The 15,120-nt window shown below is 35.7% G+C and overlaps 1 long non-coding RNA gene across 10 annotated transcripts in view; it reads right to left on the bottom strand.

Moving 5' to 3' along the window:
- The window catches only part of LOC110597880 (uncharacterized), a 297,780-nt gene that overhangs the window by 89,126 nt on the left and 193,534 nt on the right, over positions 1–15,120 (bottom strand). For 2 of the 10 annotated variants that reach the window (XR_013438899.1, XR_013438922.1), the window contains one exon: positions 6,471–6,530. The exons of the other annotated variants lie outside the window; for them this stretch is intronic. This is a non-coding gene — a long non-coding RNA (uncharacterized LOC110597880). The remainder of the gene's footprint in view (positions 1–6,470; positions 6,531–15,120) is intronic. 10 annotated transcript variants of the gene reach the window in all.

Genomic DNA, 15,120 nt, shown 5'->3' with positions numbered 1-15,120 from the left:
ATCACTAAGAACATCTTTCTGTAGGATTTAGACATGCAGTATACTGGAAGGAGAATGAGGAAACCTCAAAAATGCTCATGATTCCCAGGATGTAGCATAGAGGCAGAGCACTTGCCTAGCATTCACAAGGCCCAGGGTTCCCATTTCCAGCACTACAAACAAACCAAAAAATAAAATAAAATAAAATTACTCATGATTTTTTTTTCCCTACCAAGCTGTCCCTTGAACATGCAAGAAGTTGGGAAACCCTTATTTCTTAGAGACTCTGAATGTCTCAGTCTTACCAAACACCTTACAAAGACTATGTGTTGTGTCTTACAGGTTATATTTTCTTCTTTAGCTTCTCAGATGCATTTCTTCCAATAGCATCTTCTTATAATTTGTTTTTACTCTAATAATCTTTACTATTTTCAAATATTTATATGTATTTATAGGTTGGGCTAAATATTCCCAAATATCTGTCTGGTCAGAGATGATCTCTATTTCTAAAGAATAATGTTCATATTTGCAAATTTGGATAATGCTCAATGATACTAAAACTATGAACAGAAACATTCATTTTTCTTCAATTTAAATATTGTGGTATAATTTTAGCAGTTTACTTATAAATTTTAATTAGGGTTATTTTCAAATACACACAAAAGTGGAGAGTATGTTCTATTGAACCCTAATGTAGCCATCGCAAAACTGCAATAATTACCAACATTTTGCCAATTTCATTTCATCAATGTATTTCCCCCCAAGTATAGATAGCTTTCTGTTTTCTTTTAAATTCTGGAATATTGAAAATCAAATTCCAGACATCTTATAATTATATTTGCAAAGACGTTGGTGTTCATATCTAACAGGGAAGAATACTTTAAATATGATATGTGATTATCACTACCAATCAAATTAACAAAATGATGCTTTACTATCAAGGAACTTAACTCAAGTTCCTCTGACTAATCTAGAAAAGAAGGACGTTTTATAGTTTGTTCGAATCAGGATCCAAAAAGGACCATATATCATACTTGGTTATTATACTTCTTATGTTTCTTTAAAAATATTATGTATCTCTCCCACCCCACCTCCTCATTTTCCCCTAAGCACAGGTCATTTATCTTATTTTCTCACAGTCTGGATTCTGCTCGCAGCTTCTGGTGGCACTGTTTAGCTTATTCTTCTTTCCCCCTCTACTTCTGTAAACTGATAGATCTGAAAACTTGACTAGATCTTCCTCCCCCACCCCCTTCTCTTCTTTCCTTTCTTTCATTCAAGAATATTATCCAGGGGTGGTCCTATGTCATTGCTATTACGTCACATCACAGATCTGTACTGTCTACCTGTTCTACCTCTACTAAAGTCAGTCTAACAACCCAGATGTTGCCAGGCCAATACATCCATGATAAAACTCCCTACCGAATTTTCACCAATAGCTTTAATATTCTTTGATGACCTTTGCATAGATCCATTATTTTTTCATGAATAAACTACAACTACAATATTAAAATTCATCAGCCATAATTTTGAATCTCTAGTTATTTCACAAAAGTGGAGAATATATTCTGTTGAACCCTAAGGTAGCCATCACAAAACTGCAATTTCAAAATTCCAGCTAGAAAGTTTTCTTGCCTGCATTGTATCAAGAGTACAAAAGCTTTTCTAATAGAAATATTCTGAAGAGTACTGTTTTGCATTTTTAGTTTAAATTTTTTATACTAATGAAATGACATATGTTCATTATAAAATATTTGGATTTATGCAGCTTAAATTTGAAATAAAGACTGACCCAAATTCTTCACCAAAAGATCATATCTAGGGTTTTAAATTTTTTTTTCCTGATATTGGGGATTGAACCCAGGGATACTCTACACTCCTATTCCTTTTTATTTTTTTTTTATTTTGAGATAGGTTCTTGATAAGTTGCTTAGGGTCTTACTAAGTTGTTAACGCTGGCCTTGAACTTGAGATTCTCCTACCTCAGCCTCCCAAGCAGTTGAGATTATAGACCTGTGCTCCCATTTCTGGCAACATATTTGGCTTTAATCTTTCTTAAAGATGACACACTTGGACAAAATTGAGATCACAATAAAATCTGGTTTATAACCTACATTATATTTTGATTAATCTGTGTTAGACATTCTTTATTATCAAAAAGAGATCAATATCATTACTTTTAATGACATATTTAAATTTTCCTAAAATACATTCTTAAAAATGAAATCCTTGGAATAAAAGATACTAAAAAATTTAAAAATTTTTTAGAAAGTTTCTTGCCTGCAGTGTATCAAGAGTATAAAAGCACTTATTTCTTTGGGAATACTAGTATTATAGTTTTTGAAATTCTTGTCAATTTGATATAGAAAAAAGGTTTTCTGCCTGGTTATATGTTTTTAATATAGTACTAAATGACTGAAATTATTCATCTGTTTATTGATCATTTGTGTTTTTCTTCCATGAATTTTCTATTTATTTCCTCTGGCAATTCTTCTATCAACATGCTCATATTTTTCTTAAAAAATTATAGTAATGTCATATTAATAATTTAGCTGTAATATTTTAAAAAATATTTTGCCAATTTGTTGTTTTCTTTTTTGTGTGTTTTTGTGTGTGTTATACTACCTTTTAATTTTATTTATTTATCTTTTAATATTCAGAAGTTTTAAATGTCTATGTTGTCTTCTAAAAAAAAATCATTTTGTTCTTTCTGATTTCTTCCATGGCATTAACATTAGGTTAAGTCCTTCCCCATATCCAGAGGAGTTAAAATCTTTGCCCATGTTTTGTTCAAAACAGTTTATTTTGTTTTTGCCTTCATATCTTGCTTCCAATACCTTAGCTTATCTTGTTTTCTTTCTTTTTTTCTAACTATTTTTTGTTGTTGTTGTATGTTATTATAATCTACTTTTTCCCAGTGTGCTGTGTGTGTGTGTATGTGTGTGTGTGTGTGTGTGGTGCTTGGGGATTGAACCTAGGGCCTTGTGCATGTGAGGCAAGCACTCTACCAACTGAACTATATCCCCAGCCCCCAGGGTGCTCTTATTACTTTCCAATTTTCAACTCTCTGCTCTGTAGCACTATCTGTCAGTTCTTTTCATGTAACAAGTTTACATGTTATGATTGTGGCACATTTTAAGGTGTGACGGGCCTTCCCTTTATAATAGTTTCTTTCGTAGCTTTACAACAACTTAATAAGATGCATATAATTGTTGCTCTACCCCTGAGGAAAATGACACTCAGGGAGAGTAAGTACACTACACAATGTCAGGCTGCTAGTAAGGGCTGAACCTGGAGTGAAGACCTAGAGAGTCCGCTTTAGACTCCAACTCAACATGTCCAAAGTTGAGTTTTTGATTTCTCTGCCACGTCTAGTTCCCAGACTTCTCCTATTTTCAACAATGACTCTCGTGTTCTTCACTTGCTTGCTGGAGACAGAGGCCGGTTCTATCACTCACTTGTTCTTCTCTCTCCAGATTCAGCTCATCAGTAAGTTGTATCGATTTTTTCCCTCAAAAATATATCCCTGGGACTCTGGGCATAGGGCAGTGGTAGAGTGCTTGCCCATCATGCATGAGGCCCTGGGTTTCATTGACAGCACTGGAAAAAATACACACACACCTAATTCAAACACTGTCATCTCCTGCCTGGACAATTACACTTTCTAAAAAGTCTTCCCATTTCTGTTCTTTCCCCTTACACACAACTGGCAGTGGAACTTTAAAAAGAAACATAACATCCTGTCACTACCATGATCCAAACATGGCCAAATTATATTACAAAGTCTCACAATAAAAACCAAGAATCTCCTGGCCTGCCCTTCTGCATTCATGAGTCCTGCTTCCCAGGGGGCACTACTCCCCCCAAAAAGTTTTTTTTTTAATATTTGTTTTTTAGTTATAAGTGGACACAGTATCTTTATTTTATTTTTATGTGGTACTAAGGACAGAATCTAGTGCCTCACACATGCTAGGCGAGCTCTGCCTCTGGGCCACAACCTCAGCCCTGCTCCCAATTCTTGTAGCTCTTTTTTCTGATATTTCCATCTTTTTTCTGATATTTCCATCCACACTTCTACAGTCTATGTTAATACAAGTATGTTTTAGACTTCAGTTGTAGGTGCCATCTAATGACATCTCCTAGTAGAGATGAAGATTTGGCTCTTCTATATCTATCCACACCTCAAATACACATCTTCTGTTCTGCCAATGTAATTACATTGTAACTTTTATTATTTGATTGCATTATTTTGATTATATAAGCCTTATTCACATCCATGTACTATGACTCTATTCCTTCTGTTTTGTAAAATCTTTTTGTTTTTTTCCCTAGGGTGAATAATTGACTGGATTTTATTAAAATCACTTTTATAACCTTTGATGTAATCATTATTTTCACATTTTTAATTTATTCTTGGGTCAATTTTACTTATTTTGTTAGCAAATTGTCCATTTCTTCTAAGTTATCAAGGTGTTGCCACAATATTTCATATAGTATATTCTTATAATTATTTTTATCATTTTTTTTTGGTTCTAATTTTCTGCCTCTTACTTTTGATTCTGAACCTTGTATGTTCTTTATCTTTTTTCTCTCAATTCCGACTAATAGCAGTTTATTTTATTGCCATTTTCATAGCATCAGTTTTTGGGTTTTCCCTTCTAATTTTGTGTTTCCATCTTACTGATTTTATTTTATTTTACTCTTTATTAATTCTTAGTGCTGACTTTCTTTGGTTCATTTTGTTTTTCTTTTACTCATCCTTAATATGTCAGTCTTAGTTTGCTAAGACTTCAATAACAAAATGCTTCTGTCAGGGTGCCTTAAACCACAGTGATTGATTTTCTAATCGTTTAGGAGGCTGGCAGTCCCAGAGGAAGGTGTCAGCAGGTTTGGTTTCTTTTGAGCACTGTCCTTGACTCGCATACGGCCACCTTCTTGCTGTGTCCTCAAGGTATCCTTTCTTGGTCTCTGTGTTGTGGGTGTCCTAATCTCTTCTTAGAAGTATACAGCCATGTTGGATTGGGACCCACCCATATGAGATCACTTTACCTTAATTACTTCTTTAAAGGTCCCATCTCCAAATATGGTCGCATTCTGGTGCTGGGGGTTAGGACTTCAACACTTGAATTTGGGGTTGGGGGAAGAAAAATTCAACCCCAAAGAATGGTCTAAGTTATTTTTGTTTTTATTCAAACATGGAGAAATTAGGTTACGCTTTTTTCCCCTGAATATAAATAGAACAGTTTTAACATAAAATACTTAATGGGAAATAGTCTTCTCTACCCACTTTCAAGATAGCATAGCATGTAATTTCAGTTTTAAATTTCTCTTAATGCCAAGGTTATTTAAGAGAATATTTCTTAACTTCTAACATATTAAGTTGTTTTAGGTCAACAATTTATTACTTTTTTTCTAATTTTTTCATGGCCTGCAAATGTTCTATATTTTAACTTTTTTTTTTTTTTTTTTGTAGTCAAATGTATCTAGGTTTGAACTTTTTTGTGGGGGAGTACCAGGGATTGAGCTTAAAGGCACTCAACCACTGAGCCACATCCCCAGCCCTACATTATATTTTATTTAAAGACAGGGTCTCACTGAGTTGCTTAGCACCTTGCTTTTGCTGAGGCTGGCTTTGAACTCCTGATCCTCCTGCCTTGGCATCCTGAGCTGCTGGGATTACAGGCATGTGCCACTGCACCGAGCTCAAGTTTTGGACTTTTTATAGCCTTACAAAAATGCACACTCTGTATTGGCAAGATGTGAATGACACATGATTTTGTGAATATAGTTTATTGCTTATATTATTCAATTCCCCTCTGTCCTTACTTTGTGTGTGTGTGTAGTGAGCTTTTCCAATTCAGAAAAAGAAGTTTTTGAAATTGCAACTATAATTTTATCAAGTTCTTATATTTCTAAACATTTTTGCTGTCCATACTCAGTTGCCAGTTTATTTGATGTAGAGAGGTTTATGAGCAAATTACATCATCTTTATAAGCTGAGATCTTTATTGTCACTATAAATTATTCATATCCTTAAAATGGTACTTGCCATCAGCCTCATTGACACCATAATCTCCTAGTTGGCCTCCCATGTCTTTGGCCACTCCTTAAATGCACTCCATATTTCTCTGTATCCTGATCATCTTCTTCTACTCCTCTGAATACACATAAATCTCCATCTCTTACCCAGATCTCTCTGCTGATTACAAGATGTATTACAACTAATTTCTTCCTGGATTGTCATGTCGAATGTAACACATGAAGGTTAAAAAACAATTTCCCTCCTCCCCACCTGAAGTTGCCTTCCCATCCTTTAAATCTGTATCTTGAGATTCTTCTTACAAACAACATATCATTCAGTTTGGTTTTCCACTAGTCTGACATTACATAATCAATACAAATTTCCTAATATAGTGTTGACACATGGAATTCTCAGAAAAGTTAGCTATAATTATTAATAGAATCCAAGGTCATAGATCTACTGTTGCTTACCCTGTATACTCAGGGGTGCCTTGTTGCCTCATCACCACCGTAGTATTTGATTTTTGATATCTGGTGAACACAAGAAAGAAATTAAAAGAACCTCAACATGCTGACTTTGGGTAAGACACGTCTTGTTCACTAGGAGAGTCAGATGTTTCCATGAGATCCAAGGTGTAGACATGATATGTGTTCTTACAATGGTCTAAGAATTTGCTCCATTACTTGCATTCTTTACTTCCAATGAAATGTCCAATTTATAATAGTTTTCAAATAAAATCAAATAAAACTATGATGAATATCTTAGATGTTTTGTTTCTTTTCTGAATACTATTTAATGGCAGAAAGCATGTTTACCTGAGTGATAGATTTGAACAGTTTATGAGTCAGCTCTGGGAATTTGATTTTGCAGGAACCTTCTGGAATTATTAAGGCAAGTTCTTCTGCTCACTGGCTTTATGTGTCCTTTAGGTAAAATTTCTACCGGGAGTCCACTTGAACACCCACCAAGGCATCTGAGTGATACCACTCATCATTATAGTACATGGCCCAGTTAAAATAAGGCCTAAAAGCAACTGGAAACAAGAAGATTTCTCTCTTCTTATTTACACTCTTGCTTCTCTCCTTTACCACCAATCACCCACACAGCCACTGCTTCTGCCAACACTGCTTAACAGCTTTTTTTTTTTTTTTTGAGAGACAGAGAGAGAATTTTAATATTTATTCTTCCAGTTCTTCAGCGGACACAACATCTTTGTTTGTATGTGGTGCTGAGGATCGAACCCGGGCCGTACGCTTGGCGCGCTACCGCTTGAGCCACATCCCCAGCCCTAGAAACAGCTTTTTAAAATCAATTGAATCTGGTTGCTGATTAGAAGAATCCTTCCTTTTCTCTCATTTTCTCCCTTTTGTCTCATACAACTTTCTGTCACCCTAAGAGCCCCACAGAACTTGGATGGTAATAGCACTTACATGACTATGTCAAAATAAACCCCAAATTATGTATAACTATGATGCACTAATAAAAATATTTTTTAAAAAAGAGAGAGAAATGTGTTGGTATACCCACAATCTGGATTGAATTGTGTACTGTAGGAACATACATTGTCTGGTGTACTAAGCACCACATTACTGGTATCATTTTTAAATGAACAAAAACATTAATTCCAGCAATGGCTTGGATTAGATAGAGTTCAGCAAACTTTTTGTAGAGTGAAATAGTAAATATTTTAGATTTTTCATGCCAGGCATATGGATTCAGACAGCTACTCAATTATACCATTGTAATGAAAAGCAGCCATAGACAATACATAAATAAATGGGCAGGATTGTGTTCCAATAAAATTTTATTTACAAAAATAGGTGATGGGCTGGATTTGGCCTATAGTCTGGTTTGCTGATCCTTGACTTCAATGATTATTTATAAATGTTAAAAATTGAAGAAGGTAATATTTTATTTTTGTTGGTACTCTCTTCTATCATAAGAAACAATGATCTTCATCAAGGTAGTACTTGCAATTTTATGTCTATGGAATAGAATTGTTTCAGCTGCCAGGTAAAAATGCATTTGTTTCTGGGGTTATAATGTCTGCAAATGTAAATAAAAGTTTTATTGTGCATCATTATAAATCACAAATTTGAAAATCTGGATCGGTCATTAAACTTCTTTGGACCACTGAGTCCTTGTTTACGAAATGAAAAAAAATTACCCAGCTCACAGGAGGTTGTGAATATTTTAGTCAGAAATCATTTGTTGCAAGTGACAAAAGCCCAGTTCAAAATAGCCTAAGAAAAATGGGAGAACTTTGGCTTATGGAACTGGAAGTACAGTAGTAGCACAGCAGGATTTAGTAGTTCAAGTGAAGTGTCAGGGCCTCACTCACACTCACTCCAACTCTCTGTTTTGCTTGTTTTTCCCTCTTTTCTGTTACTCTGGTACACTTCTGCTGAGAAACTAACAAAATAGATTGACTCCAAATGGCTAGAAAGAGGACTTTGGCTAACCCACATAGATATACTTGCAACCTATGATAAAAAGGAAAGAAAATCCTCTTTCTTCATGTTCACACATGCAATTTCATTAAAAGGTGGTATAGCTAACTTATTCACCTTATGAACAATCACTGTAGCTAGAGAATTGGAGATGATGAGAATCATGATTGACATTTCTGTTGGGACCATATGGAATGGTCAAAGAGTGTCCTAAGATAGTTGACCTCAATCCTAGGAGAGGACTAACAGCTTTTTAATACCAAACATGTTGTAATGCCCTTTTTATTGTACTGCTTTTGTAAGGGTTTGATCAGAAGAAAAGCAGAACCACTAGGGTATGTATATCTTCTTTCTCTCTGTCTCTCACCAACTCTCTCTCTCTCTCTCTCTCTCTCTCTCTCTCTCTCTCTCTCACACACACACACACACACACACACACACACACAAAACAAACAAACAAACAACAACAACAAAAAAAACCCCCAGGGATTTAGTAACCTTATAAATTATAGGAGGTGGTGGGAGTCTCCATGATGCTGTTATTTCTTTGGGGCCAGAATGTCAAGTGCCCAAGGCAAGTAGTTGAAAAGCAAAGATGGATGTGAAATAAGAGAACTAAGGACAAGCTATAATCTATGAGGCTGAGCTGGAACGAAGAGGAGGGTCTAGAATCCATGTTTTCCTCCACCACCTCCAAGCCTCCAGATTCAATGATGCAGATGTCCTGTAGGACAAGCTGGTGCACTTTATCTTGAAGCTATGCCTTCACCACCTGACCCAGAGATCAGAGAAACTGAAACAGAAAACAGCAGTATGTGGAGTCTCTGTGGGTCCAGTTGCCACTCTACCAACCTGGCTAACCAGCACATTGGTGATCACCACCCATATGACACGCAACAGCACTGTCTGCCCACCCCAGCCTTCAGAGCCACTGTTTCACCTTTGCCCTCCAAATTGCTTGCACCACTAAGAGTCTTTTCTTCCTTCCTTCCTTCCTTCCTCCCTTCCTTTTCTTTCTTTTTCGTTCTTTGACAGTTACTAACCTGGGACTGTGCGGAGAAGGGAAACTAATTCCAGTTTTACTGAACTGGCACAGTTTAAGTATATCACATATTTGATGCCAGTTATTTTTTTCTCAACCCTTATCCATCCTCTATACTTTGCTTTGTGGTACTGGATTTGAGACTTTTAAAACCACATTTCTACATTATTTGCTAATTTTATGTTAGGGTCTGCCAATACAAAAACTGAAGAGAACCTGCCAGGTTAGTTTAGGGAGAAGGATCTTTCCCCTTCCTATTTTCTGTGGGCTTCCTATCTGCTTGTTAGAATCACCCAGTAAGCTTCTTCAATACAGTGGGGGTGGGGAGATTAGTAACATATTAGAGATTGCAGAAGAAAAGATACTGAATGTGAAGTTTATGCAATGAAAATGATCCAAAATCAAATACTAAGGAAAAAAAGACAAGAGTAGGCAGATATTTCTGCTTTTACACCTTCTGTTCAATATTATACTAGAGGTTCTCACCAATGCAATTGAGCAAGAAAAAATAAAGGTATCAGGTGTAAAGAGGAAATAATAAACTGTCTCTGTTCATAGATTATTTATGCAGAATATGCAATGGAATCCACAAAATTTACTAAAATTGATGAGTGAGTTTAATAAGATTAAAGAATATGAGATCAATATACTAAAACCAGTTAAATTTGCATATGCTAACAACAATCAATCAAAATAGAATTTTTAAAATGTTAAAAAAATAAATACTTGGGAGTTAATCTGACAAAAGTCATGCAAAACTTATACACCAAAATCTTTAAAATATTACAGCAATATCATGTTTATGGCTCAGAGACACAAATTATTAAGATGTCAGTTTGTTCCAAACACCAACTCAAACCCAATCAAAATGCCACAGCATTTTTTATTTCAGAAATTGACCTAGAGGATCTAGAATTCAATAGCAGCAGCTAAAATAATCTGATTAATTTTAAAGAACAAAATTGGAGGACTTAAATTTATTTCAAGATTTTATTAAAGTTAATCAAGACAGGTTGGTATCAGCATAAAGATGGAACAAAATAGAGTTCAGAAATAGAACCAACTTATTTTCAGTAAAGGCACAGATAAATTCAGTGAATAATGTTTAAATTTAGAATAATCTTAAAAATAAATGGTGGACAACTTGAAGGTCCACATGCACACACAAAAAAGCTTCATTCCTTGTACCACATGTAAAGCATTAACAAAAGGATCCTTTTGATCAAACCTCTGGAAGAACATTAACTAGGCATTAGATTTGTTAAATTTAACATTGAAAGCACCCTCCAAAAGAGAACATGTTGATAAATTTTACTTCAAACTATAAATATTCAGCTCTTTGAAAGATATTCAAAAGATATTGGAAAAACCAGGTAAGTGGGCAGAGAAAGCATTTTCAAATCATATATCTCATAAAGGAGTAATAACTGCAAGTCAAGAATTTTCCTAATTGAATCATAAGAAAACAAACAAGCTCTAAATATGGGTAAAATGTTTTAGCAGATGCTTCACTAGAAAAGATAAACAGCAAATTATCACATGGTCAGGGAAATGAAAATTGAAGCTATAATGAGACTGTACCATACACCTATTAAAATATGGCAGGAAAGAGATTTGGCAGTGGAAGAAGAGTCACAGGGATGTTGGAGACAGAGAAGGGGGCCTTGGTACAATTAATGCAGGCAGCCTCTGGGAAAAGGAAAAAGACCCTCCTCGGAGCCTCCACAAGGAACACAGCCCTGCCAATGCCTCAGCTATGACCCAATGAAATGTATCAGATTTTGACTTGCAGAATTGTGAACTAATACATTTATGAACTGCACTAGTTTGTAATGATTTGTTATGGTAACAATTAAACACTGAAACAGTAAGAGTCCTTATAAACACAAGGAAATCATTCCCATACATTTCAGTTAAAGTTAGAATGAGTTTTTGAAATTCCACTAGGAAGCGGAGGGACCTGTGTGTTGTGCTATCTAGTAGAGTGGCCAGTAGCCCACCTGTGGGAGTCAATGCGGCCATCATGACTGAGGAACTGGGTTTTTTTTAATGTTATTTAACTTTAATTAATTTCCACTTTAAAAGCTGATACTCTATTTAGTTATTGGGATGTTATTCAATATTTTTAGAGCAACGTAAGTCTGTGAATATCTTTTTTCTCTGTAAATTTTAGGAAATCTACATTACAGATCAAATATTTCCAATGAAAAGTTAATGCCCAAATTGAGATGGGCTATGAGTATAAAAAAGAATAAAATATCACAATAATTTTTATATTCATGACATGCCGAAATGAAGACAGTTTAGATATGAGAGGTTAAATAAAAAAGAGTGCTCAAATTGCTTGCCCTATTCTTTATTACTTTTAATTTTTTAAATATTTTTTTTTCAATGCTAGAATTTGAACCCAGGGCCTCATAGATGCTAGGCAAGCACTCTATGGCTGAGCTACTCCTCCAGCATCTCTTTCTTACTTTTATAAATGTAGTTATTATAAAATTTTAAATTACATATTTGACTCACATTATATTCCCATTGGACAGCACCATTCTAGATTATTTTTTCTACATTTTTTATCATGTCTTACACAAGTATGAAGATCCGAGGGAGGGCAAGAGGACTGCAGAAGACTAAGAAAAGGAGAAAGAGAAATTTTTTATCTTCATTTTAAAATATACCTCAAGGTCACAATTCTTAAGCCTGATTTCCAAGAATAAATTACATTTCAATATATTGCAGGAGGCCACCCAAATTTCCCTTTGTACAATAATTTAATTCTATCTGATATTGTTTGCAATATCTGAGCCCATGGCTAAAGTTCCCTTAAATATTTTTCAATTAAATAGATTAATTTCTGCAATAGGATTTGACTGTATAGGCCTTTAGCAAAATCTATTTTTCTTGTTCAACATTTTAAAAAAGTATACCCTGGTTTGTTAAGAGAAAGAAAGAAAAGTACGACTAGTCTTTTTGTTCCATTTAAAACAAAAATGTTATATTGAACTTTTAATATAGTAAATCCCAATGCATAAATGGCCTAAGCATTTGTAATCTGTCTAGATTCATGAGTGTTCGTTTGACTAGAAAAATTAATTTAAAGTTTTTAGTAAAATTTCAATAGCTTTTGGACACAGAAATCAATGATGGCAAAAGTAATCAATTTAGAGCATCAAGAGGTGATGTCATGTCACAGGTAAACGGGTAGACTCTGAAAATGGGATTAGAGCTCAGCAAGAAGAAACTCATTTCCCCCTGGAATTTTAAACTGAGATTCATACAGACTTTGGGGCCTGAATATGAAGCCAATAGCACTGAGCTGGTGTCTGTCTCTTTTTTGTTGTTGTTGATGTTGTTGGTTCACAACCACTGGTTCTATCAGAAATCGCTCCATTCCGACCCCTGTGATTCTGGGGGCAGGTTTATCAGATAAGATACCAAATACCCAGCTAAATTTTTTTTAAATGAGGTAACTTTTGTTATTTTATGTTCATTTTATTTATTTATTTTTTATGTGGTGCTGAGGATTAAACCCAGGGCCTCACATGTGCTAGGCAAGCTCTCTACCACTGCACTAAAACCCCAGCCCACCTCCAGCTAAATTTGAATGTCAGATAAACAGCAAAATAAAAAGAAATGAGGCAACCCTCTTGTGGCTTTTTCAATCAGTGTGCTACCTACTTCTGGCTTCATAAGTGGGCATGTGACACATTTGAGCAATCACAGGATTCCTATCCCTTTGTTCACAATGATTGGTCTAACAAATAAATATCTCTCCCAAGTAGAGCCAGTCCGAGCCTTTCAATATGATTTGCTGTGAGGAGGCGCTTTCCTTTGGATTGCAAACTGCAAGGATGCAAACCTTGGGTAGGCAGCAGCCGTTTCCCCTGTCACTTGCAGAGAACCTTCCTATGGCAAGAAGAAAGGATAGGTGCAAAGAACCAATATGTGGACAGACAAGGGGAAAGTCCCCTGACAATTTCTCCTCCTTAGAGGTATTCTTGGTGTTTTGTCCCAAAGTTTGATGGTAATTAAGTGCTGTACCCCTACCCACATTAAATGAACTCAATGGCAATTTCTTACTTGACAAGACATATTAAATTAAGCCAGCATCTTAACCATAGTATGGCTATAAGCATTTACTTTATTATCTAGTTGGTATATTTCTCTGGACTCTACTGTGCAGAGTGGTGGTATCCAGGTGTGATATGTCTCAGGGTATTTATCCTCTGATAGTGAGATCGATGCTGCGGTTGTCATGAACACTTAAAAGGAAAGACAGCAAGTTTCCCTGGGTGTGGTGGTACACGCCTGTAACCCCAGCAGCCCGAAAACCTGGGGCAGGAGAATCGCGAGTTCAAAGCCAGCCTCAGCAATTTAGGGAGCCCCTTTCATACACACACACACACACTCACACACACACACACACATGTTTATATATTCATATATATAAAACGGGGATGTAGTTCAGTGGTTAAGTGCCCCTGGGTTCAATCCTGGTACACACACACAAAAAAAAGTAATGCTATGATGCAGTACAAATGCATGTTTTTATTTCCTACTCCAACTCTATTACTATTTAATTCATTTTCTAACACTGTCCTGTCACTAGGTAATACTTGCAAATATTAATTTGTGGGCTTCTATTTCTAGGATCCTGAAAATATGATGCCATTAATGCTGCCCTCATAGAAAGGAGTGGCCCCCTCACTCTAGCATGAATTCTACAATCTTCAGACTCACAAAAAGAAGGGAAGATATTTGAGGGCAGCACTGACTGACCATCAGTGTGCAGCGGTCAATGCCCATATTTTGAAAAAAAAAATATGGATCCCCTTCTTCAAAGATGCTTAAATATTTCAAGAAGGCAACAGTAGAGCACTAAACAAACACAGGACCCCTCTAAACGCAGGTTCCATGAAGCCAACTCTGCCTGAGGGTCATATTGATCTCTTTGTAGAATGGGAGCATGGTCAACTTTTTAGTAGAAGAAGTATTACATGAATTATTTGTGACATTGATGGCTCTCCAGGCACATTGGGTTTTCAGTAAATTAAGTCACCCCTATCTGATCCCATGGGGTGTGGTAGCCAGGAGTGAGGTCCTTGCATCAGCCAGATATAGGCTTAAAGCCTGCCTTGGCCACTTCTTTGGGCCAGTTACCTAATGTCTCTAAACTTCAGATTTCTTACCAATAAAGATGAGATTATACATGCATCTTCTCCTGAAAGATCATTTTGAAGGTTAGGTGAAATAGTGCACTTAGGAGCATTTAGAATGATTCTTACACACAGGGCTGGCTAAACGCTGACTATCATAGTTATGAACAGGGTCCAGTTACAAGTTGGATTGGAGAGATGGCTATACCTAAATTTATGATCACCTAATTAAACATAATTATAACATGAGCAAAGTCGCCTTTGTCCATTTTGCTCTTAAATTTTAGTGGTTCTTGCTTCCTTACTGTCTTAAGCAGCTTTCTTCCTCCCAAAGTAAGTAATCTGAGCAGTGTCAATAAGTGATTTGTGTTCAACAGACACTGGCCAATAAGTTTAGAAAATGCTACATTAATAATAAAAACAGCTATACTTGGAAGTTCTTCTCTGTGCTGATCAGATGAATTTTATTCAT

This window comes from Ictidomys tridecemlineatus, chromosome 5, assembly GCF_052094955.1.
Source record: "Ictidomys tridecemlineatus isolate mIctTri1 chromosome 5, mIctTri1.hap1, whole genome shotgun sequence".
NCBI classification, from domain to species: domain Eukaryota; kingdom Metazoa; phylum Chordata; class Mammalia; order Rodentia; family Sciuridae; genus Ictidomys; species Ictidomys tridecemlineatus.
The sequence above is the reverse complement of the archived record's forward strand: the minus strand, read 5'-3'. Positions and strand labels throughout refer to the sequence as shown.